This window comes from Chelonia mydas, chromosome 8 (assembly GCF_015237465.2).
Source record: "Chelonia mydas isolate rCheMyd1 chromosome 8, rCheMyd1.pri.v2, whole genome shotgun sequence".
Lineage (NCBI taxonomy): Eukaryota > Metazoa > Chordata > Testudines > Cheloniidae > Chelonia > Chelonia mydas.
In genome coordinates this window covers 62,697,949-62,707,393 of record NC_057854.1, presented here as the reverse complement: position 1 = coordinate 62,707,393, position 9,445 = coordinate 62,697,949, and the positions used below count along the sequence as shown (strand labels likewise).

Genomic DNA, 9,445 nt, shown 5'->3' with positions numbered 1-9,445 from the left:
GAAAGCAGGACTAAATCCCCTTTGTTACATAGTCTAAATAGTAATTTTGCACTAAACTTGGCTCAGTTTTTCTTCATAGGCTAATTGAAATTTCTACATCACTTCCTTGATGACAGATATTTTCAGGTTTATTTTGAAAGGCTTTATATCTAAAAATATTAGCAAGGTATTTTTTTTCAAAGTTCGCATAATGTATCTGTGCAGATAGAAAGAGACTATTGAGAGTTGCAAGAGGATTAGGGGAAGTGATTACAGAAGTCAGGGAATAAAACTTTTACAAGGACCGTTCCAGAAGGCATTGGTGAGTGAACGTAGCTTACAGCAACAGAAAACACCAGCTATCATTGTAAATGTGTCTGGTCTGTTTCTGAGACACTGATACTGCAGAGCTATACTGTTCTACTGCTACTATGGATATGTGTTGCACAAAAAGGTAAGTTGTTAAAATGAAAGACATGCTCTTAACTGATAGCGAGTGTCTCTTGTAAAACTTATTGTCGTATTTCGTTTAAATGAATAAGTCAAAATACAAGAATATTATTTATTATATTGATTGTAATGGGCATTCCCAAGGTATCTGTATATGATAAACCATCCATCATTTTAGAGAAAACTGTAATAATTAAAATCAACTAGCTCACAAATCATTTCAGGAGTACATTCCTTTGCCCTGTGATGTTACCCTAAACTTTTGGGCTTGGAAAGTTCAGGGAAATATTCAGCCTTTTAGCAGGGTTGCTCAATGCTGTTAATGATGGATTGCTGTGGAAAGAAATTTTTTGTATAGATGTAACCACTGAGTAGTCAGTAATTTAACACAATTGAATGGAAAATATTGTTTCCTGTTTGTTAAATAAATAAATAGATAAACAAACTGAGAAGAAATCTTAAAATCTTATGAAAAGGCTAACCAAAGATAACTCAGATCTGCAGAGAAATGGAGCAGCTGTGAACTGCATATATTTTGTGGCTTGTGAAAGCAGTCTCTATTCTTTACTTCCACTTCTGACAGATTAGAAATTAAATCAGTGCCATCACTGAGAGAAATTTGCAACACTCATAACCTCTGCCTTTTCAGTTCGGGTTAATTCTTCACATTCCTCAGTGCTCTCTAGTGAGGAATTGTAGGGCATTCAGTCATCAAATCAATGAGAAGTACAGGTTGAGAATTCTCTGTACAGCATATCATGTTTACAATAGCTTCTCCATTTGTGATACACTTTTAACATGTTTATGCAAATGGTCCCGTGGTGCAGGCTTGCTGTAGGGCCTTTGTATGTTGTCGGTAAGATTGTTAACCTTTGCCACAACCTCCAAAGGCCCCTTCCATGAATTCTGCATTTTATACTTTTTTACAAGGGGTAACACCTTACCAAATCACCCACATCAAATGAATGAACACAGGCATTGAGATCATACCATACTTTCTGAGCTGTTTAATTTTTAAGGAGGTTTTGCTGAACAATTTCCGTCATAGTCTTTAAATCTTCCCTAAACTTCTGCACATATTCAGCCTCTGGTTCCCCCTTTGCTTGAGTGCCATCCTCCCAGGGTTCTCTGATGATATCCGGGGGACCTCTGACCTTTCTCCCATACAGGAAGTCAAATAATGCAAACCATGTGGATAAGTGGGGTACCTCGGAGTAAGCAAATAATAGAAAAGGTAACATTACATCCCAGCGGCTTGCCCTCTTTTTTTGTACATATTTCCAGCATAAATTTTAGGGTCCCATTGAACCTCTCCACTAAATAATTAGTTTGAGGGTGTTATGTGGCTGTTTTCCATTGCTTTACCACCCACATCTTCCATAACTCACTAACTACCTGGGACGTGAAATTTGATCCGTGATCTGACAGGATCTCCTTTGGAAAACCTAATCAGCTGAATATAGCAAACAGTTGTAGCCACTGTTTTAGCTTCCACATTAGACAAGAACAACTGCCTCTGGGTACCTGGTGGCAAAGTCGGCTGCAACCAATATAATTTTTTCCCCCCTCTGGGTTGGGCAGAGCATAACCTAATGATATCTGTGGCCAGAGATGCTGGAACAATTTGTATAGAGGGGGTGCTGAGAGCCATTGAACCAAACTGTAAACCCTGGATATAATAGAAACTATTTCAAGCCAAGGGGTTTTGCAGCACCCCCAGCACCACTAGTTCCAGCACCTGTGGCTGTGGCCATCCTGAAAAATACTTCCTTGATTACTGGTACTGGGCGCAAGGGAGCCTTGCGTGACATAAGTCATAAGTCCTGCAGTAGACCTTTACTTCATTTTGAATAATAGGCCAAAAGAAATTTTTGTTGAATTTTTCAAAAGTCCTCTCTGTTCCCAAGTGACCTGCAAAAGGGCAACTGTGGGCTTGTAACATTAATGCACAATGCTTAGTGGGCACAATCAATAGTTTATATGGCTCCCTAGCACTACAGCGCACCAGAGCTTCTCTGTACATCCCTCCCTCTTCTATAAAGAACATCCTCCTGTTTCTCTGGGGCATTACTGAGGACTGTGACTTTCATGCTTTCTGGGGGTAGAGGGGCGGTTGGCATCCTGCTCTGCAGTAGAATCCATTTGGCTTGCAAGGAGAGCTGTCACAAGTAGGGGGGAAGACTCTCTCTCCCCTGCCGTTGCTATTCTCTGCTGCTAAGGGGACAGAGGTTTCCCCTTCCCCTCACCTGCCTTGACCTCCTCAGAGTTTACTCCTGGTAACTCAGGTTACATCTACACATCTTCAACGTCATGGATGGTACATGTAGCTACAAGCCACAGTGAAAAACAGGTTGTGTCCACATTGCAGTGTGTAGCTACACATGTCAGTGAAAGGCTGTGGCGGGGGGAAAAAGAGGGGAAAGGCTTCAGCAGCTTCCTGCTGCTGGAGCCTTTCATTGTGGTGAGGAAAGGAACTGGCAGGGAGAGCCCTGCCAGAGCCTTTCCTTGCTGCTTCCTCTCTGCTGGAGCCTTTCCCCACTGCCAGAGTCCTTAGCTGGGATACAGCTGATACATATCCATCTCCTTCAGGTGTGTCTGTATTCTTCTTTCCTAAGCCATGCCTCTCCATCTATGCTGCTATGTATACCCGTGCTAAGGGGGCTACCTGAGTATGTACTCTACATGTTGCAGAAAGAAGCATGCATTGTAGATGTAGCTTCAGAGACGCATTCCCCTTTAGTACAGGTCACAATATTAACAGCTTTGGGAAGTGATATCATATCATTACCAACGAACGCATCAAATTCTTAAGAATTCTTTAAGTACACTTTAAACCTTCCCTTTCCAATCTGATGCAGGCTAAAGGCACCGTGGTTTTCAACTGTCCTAAAACATGTAGTAGCTTTACTTCCTCTCCTGGAAGCATGTCACTCTCTGGAATCACATCTCTCCTGGCCAGGGAAATCTGAGCACCAGTATTTCATCAGCCCTAGCACACTTTACCATTTATTTTGGTCTTTTTAATGAACTCTTTGTCTACTTCCAGGAGGTCAGACCTGACAAAGTTAACCAGAACTCTCTCTGCCACCACTGAAGTCTCTGAACAGGGGAAGCTGCATTAACCTGAACAGATCAGGGACTGAATTGGGACCCCCCTGTACTTAGTGCATTCCCTTCTCATGTGATCAAGGGACCCACATGAGTGACACTTTCTTGGTCCCTCTTTTTGAGCTGGGGTCTGATAATTAGGGCTACTAAAAGGAGGCAGTTACTGGGGTGGTGTGGACTTCACTCTCACCCCAGGGACAAATCAGGAACATCCTTTTACTCCAGGTTTTTGCCCTTCCTTTTGGGGTTTCTGCTCACTGTATAGTCTCACTTGTGTGTACCACGGCAGCTATTTCAGTGACTCCTTCCACTGATGCTGGAGGTTTCTTCTACACAGTGGTTCGCACTTCCTCAGAGCGGACTTCAAAGAGCTGCCCCTGAGCAATCAGATCTACAACTTTTCCAAGGAATCTGCCCCTTTACTCTTTATCCATTTTCTCCAATAATCCACCATCTTATGCTCACATTCCCTGTGATGTAATTTATCAGTCTTTTTGAGATTTCTGAATTTGAGGCATATGATGCTGGTGTAATTTGAAACGGGTTTTATAATACCATGCCTCATAGCTGCATTTACATCCATATCATTAAACACTTGCAAAGCTTTGCCAGTCATTTTGGAAAGTATTTATTCTCAAGTCATCAGGGTACACTGCAGATCCGTTTGAAGGTGGTTCAATATTCTCCAGTGCAATCAATATCCCTGTAGCTAGGGGGCACAATTTGTCCCACCCATGGGATCTCTGGAGAGGATGAGCACCTGGGGGCTGAGGCCACCTGGCCTTGTTTTTCCAGTATGCTCAGGGCATACAGCCTCTCCTCTCTTTCTTGCCTCTTCTTGGTTTTTTCCCCCCCCCTTGGGCTTCTGCTTCCTGGGCTTCACACCTTTTGTCTTCTAGCTCCAATGCTCACTGGTGGGCTACTCTGTCCACTGCCTGTTTCTGCTTCTCTGCTTCCAGATTTTGATTTTTAGCTTCCATTTTCAGCCTTTTGGTCCACTCCACTATCTCTGTTTTCTGGACCTCTATCTCAGCCAGTTCGCTTTACATGGCTACGGCACCAAGAACTGTGTCATGTTGGTCTTCTAAGCCTGTTCCACCCTTGGGCTCAGTCCCTTTTGGTGGATCAGTCTAATCTCTTTGCTGTTTATCCTGCTTACTCATCTTATATTTTCTTTTGTTTTATCTCCTTTACCCCAAATCAGCAAACAGAAAATAACAACCCGTAACCTCCTCTTTATTTGCATCCAATTTTTCTTTTGAATCTCTCAGAATCTGATTTATAAGTACTTGGAGTGTGATTTTTGGTTAGCTAGAGAACAGTGTACTGATCCTGCCAACTACACCACTGTGAGACTTCATGGGCCACCCAAGACTGTGAGGCGCCTTGTTATCACCTGCCACCAGCATGAGGGAGTCTTGCCTTTACTAGCTGGGTGTTAGCTCCCTAACACTCGCCCTTGGGCTACACCAGCCCTGTCTTTGCCTTACAGGTTGACAAGAACACCCCAGCCCCTGAGTCCCTTCAAAGTGCTCTCATGTGGTATCCAGCCCCTGATCACTGGATACCCACAGAAATCTTAGCTCCTCTGTTTCCGAAGGAACAGTGTATGTGAGTTTACTAATTTTACCTTAGCCCACTGCTCTTGTGTTACTCACAGTGCTTGAGTTCAATTATAAAACAAAAGGAAATTTATTTAAGAAAGAATGAAGATTCAATTAAAAACCAGTGTTAGAGGTTATATAAAAAAGTCGTCAAACATGCTTTCTAGAGAGTAAACCTAACTAACAAGGCATTCTCCTCACTCCTACAAGATAATGTACCCCAAGTTCTTTCCCCAGGGTTTTCAACCAGTTTGGTTCAAACACTTTGTCATCATATTAAGCCTGTTGCCAGAATGTCCTCACACACTGAAGGAATGCCATGGTGTCATTGTGCACCCTCCAATATACCAGCACAGACCTTTTATGTTCACCTCAAAATAGGTTTCTCCCCACTGTTTATCTCTTTCTGATAATTTCCTTCTGAAGTCTCCTCCAGCTACTCAGAAGCATTTGACTTAGAATGCTAATAGACTCCTACAGTATGACACAAAACACACAATGGTTCACCCTGGAGATGAGTGTCTCCCACCTCCTGCCTGGAGGAGTGTGTCGCAAGACACACTACCTTTGAGTGACCTGATTTTAGCTACTGTCCTAGGGAACATACTTTTTAGTGTATATATGTAACTCCTCACATATTTTCCATACATATACCTTGCAATAGTTGTGATGACCAGAGTGACACAGGCCCTCATTAGAGACCTTACATGACATTCTTTTGGTGAACTTAGGGGATCCCTATATACTCCAGTGCCCGCTACCTGTTGGCATCCAGAGGTTCTTGGGTCACTCCTTCCCCCTTGCTTCAGCTGCTGCCATCCTTCTGCTCTCAAAGCAAACATACAAATAAATTCACTAACCATCTCAGTAATTCTGCATTCTTTAAATTGCGTGCAATGGAAATTTCATTCTTAATGTTGTATTAGTTTACTTTTTTTGCAGCTATTTTTATTTTTTTCTGTTCATTCCATTTATTAAATACATATTTTTGGGGTTGGACTCTTTGCTTTACCTAAAAAGTTTCCACATAAATAGTCATGGAGATGTTTCACTGAAGGACAGAGTTACTGAGCCGGACTCTGGCAAACTTTGTGAAGAGGTGTCTGTCAGAAACACCGTTGTCAGCAGTAAGATTCTTAGGTGGAAGTTGGTTGGTCCTTTCTTAGGTGGAAGAGTGGCTGACTCTACTCAAAACCCCAGGATAAGTTACCTGAGAGGCCTCCATGATGACAATTTTTCTCTCTCTAGCCTTCAAAACATGGTTTAGCACATACAGTGCTGCTTCTCACCAGAATTCAAAGTTCTGTTTGATCAATGTTTGATAAACACTTATGCTTGCACAATGCTATCCTCCACAGCCAAAATGTATGTCTCAAGACTTGGCTTCACTCGAGTTTTTTACTGCTAATTTACTCCAGGGACTTAATGCAAGCGTAAAGGGTGGTTTGGACACTTCCCAAATGTTTGTGATTAACCAGAGGTAATGATGCCTAGACTGATGCTTAGGTCAAAGCATGTTAGTATTCTGGGACAGATGTTTGAGAAGAGTTCAGGCTAGCTTTTACAGACTTTTACTAGCTTTAGTTAATTGGTAATCAATTAATTTGAGGTAAAAACTCTAGTATAGATATACCATCACTGTTCTGTCTACTGCACTGTTCTGTCTACTGCCAGCGCAGCTATACCTCATCCTGCTACCTTTTGAGGAGGGGAAAGCACTGGGGCCTATACAAGTATCCTCAAAATCCTGCCACCTTCAGAAAGAGAGGGACCCAGTAACTTGTTAATCAAAAACTGATGTATGTGCAAGAGAAGGGGGTCTTCATAAAGCAAGAGAGACAGGAACTATATTTTGGCATCCAGGAGATCCTAGGGAATGCCATAGAGAAGAAGGGAGGGTGTTTGACATTCAGGGTAATAACCAAAAAGTTCTGATCAGCTTGTGTTTTTGGCTGTTTCGTAAAACAGAACATCTGTGGCTTCTGAACATTGGTTATAGGGCAACTCCTATCTAAGGTTGAATCAGAGTTTCTCTTTATGGGCAGGTTTCAGAGTAACAGCCGTGTTAGTCTGTATTCGTAAAAAGAGAAGGAGTACTTGTGGCACCTTAGAGACTAACCAGTTTATTTGAGCATGAGCTTTCGTGAGCTACAGCTCACTTCATCGGATGCATAGCATATCGTGGAAACTGCAGAAGACATTATATACACACAGAGACCATGAAACAAAACTTCCTCCCACCTCACTCCCCTGCTGGCAGCCAGCGGGGGAGTGAGGTGGGAGGAAGTTTTGTTTCATGGTCTCTGTGTGTATATAATGTCTTCTGCAGTTTCCACGATATGCTATGCATCCGATGAAGTGAGCTGTAGCTCACGAAAGCTCATGCTCAAATAAACTGGTTAGTCTCTAAGGTGCCACAAGTACTCCTTTTCTTTATGGGCAATTTTTCAAAGTTCTCTAAAATCAACACACATAGAGAGTTTGCCTTGAAAATTGCTGTGACATTTCAGGATTTCCAAGATACACTACCCCCCTCAGAAAAAGACTGCTTTCTAAAATGGCAGGTTCTTATTATGCTTTTGTGTGCACTGGTTCAGAACAAATGATGGGGAGGGACCACACAAAACTCATATCCCTGAACTCCCCCAGTACTCAGCTTGTTTACTGTACCTGTCTCTGAATATTAGCTGTTTAGTTCAGTTCTGTGGAGCGAGTGGTTTTTGGCCTGACGGTACAATGCTCAGGCTCAGACTCGCACATAGATGTCTCTTTGCTGAACAGTACGTGGTTGGGCTAGTCCTCAGTGAGTGCTCACACCAAAAAAATCCCCCTGTTCCCTTGTGGAAGAGGCATTGGTCTGAGTAACCTATGTGCTTGTCTCCTCTTGTAGTACACCTGTTTATGTTTCTGTGCATCTCTGCTGCTCTTCTTGTTTGCAGGTAAAGTAAGTGGGAGTTGGTACAAGGTCAAATCTGGCAGCGCTGGGATGATTATCAAGGTTTCTTAAATTGCAAACTGGAATCTTTCAGAGAGTCACATTGCTTTTTTGAAATGCATGTGCCAGATGAAATAGTCCGACATGATTGAATTGGAGCTGGGTGAAGAACTGATTTGTTTGGTTGGCTGGCAGTTCTGAAAAACTGGAAAAAACATTTCAGTTAGGGCAAATGGAATCCAAGAATTTTGAAAAATTTCGGCAAATTGGAAACATTAACAAAGAGGGCATTTCAAGTCAAATGAAATGTTTTTAGTTTGGAGCAACTTCAGCAACCAAAGTCTTTCACTATGCCACATTTATTTGAAATGCTTGTGCCAAATGGAATAGTCAGGCATGTTGGAATATCAGTTTAGTGATTGTATATAGTGCATGGTTCTGAAGAAAGATGATTTATAAAATCTGGTAGTCACGTCAATTATTGTTCTAAATGGGAATTTTTGAAAATTCCACCAAACACTTTTTGTACATGTGGTTCTCAATCTTCCCAAAGCCAGGAAATCCCTCTTTTAACGTTTGAATAAGTCATGAACTCCCTTTCCAGCCTTTCAAAATGCCTGGTCTTTGGACCCACAGAAACTCTGCATGATCCCCGAGGTGAGCAGACTGTAGTATTTACACCCTGGTGGTAAAGAATTAATTGTTCATTTTGCATAATTAAGCTTTCTGAAGACCAACAATGTGTCTTAAGCAACCTGTGTTTATCCTGAGGGGTGTCTCTGAACCCTGAGTAGTTGATACCTTGTGTTGATACCTTGATACCTCAGCAGAAGTATCTTCCACACCATACTGTGAGGGGAGAAATTCCATGGAATCATAGAGGGCAATGAAAAAACCCAAGTTGGACAGTATTCCCAGGGGAGTTTACATACGTTATCTCTGGTATCTTGATGTTGAAAGAGAGGTGATAGAGAGAGGTATTGAGTGGGAGTAGAAAGCATGATCAGTCTTCAAAAGCAGTTGCTGAGGACAGAATGCAGAGAAACACAGAACTCAACATCAGCCATTGCAAGTACTGGATTTAATTGGTCAACCCTCAGAATGACTTTGCTGAGCTGTATCATCATTCAGATACTCTGGGCTTTCTCTGCTAAGGGACAAGGTAAGATGCAAAAGGAGCCAAATATTCAACAACACTTTAGCTTAACTCTTTCCTGGTGTGGGGGATATTAAATACACTCAATGCTGCACATAGTCAAGTGCTGTTACAGTGAACTCTCAAATATACAACTTCAGCTCACGTCATTTAATAGTGGAGACATCCCCAACCCCGCTTTACAAAGGCAAAACAATCAAATGTACAGTAAAC

The 9,445-nt window shown here is 42.2% G+C and overlaps 1 protein-coding gene across 1 annotated transcript in view; it reads left to right on the top strand.

Moving 5' to 3' along the window:
* Nucleotides 1-277: 277 nt before the first annotated feature.
* LOC119566992 (complement receptor type 1-like) overlaps nucleotides 278-9,445 on the top strand; it is a 207,535-nt gene continuing 198,367 nt past the window's right edge. Inside the window, 1 exon segment of the mRNA XM_043520786.1 lies at nucleotides 278-433. The gene's annotated coding sequence lies outside the window, so the exon portion shown is untranslated.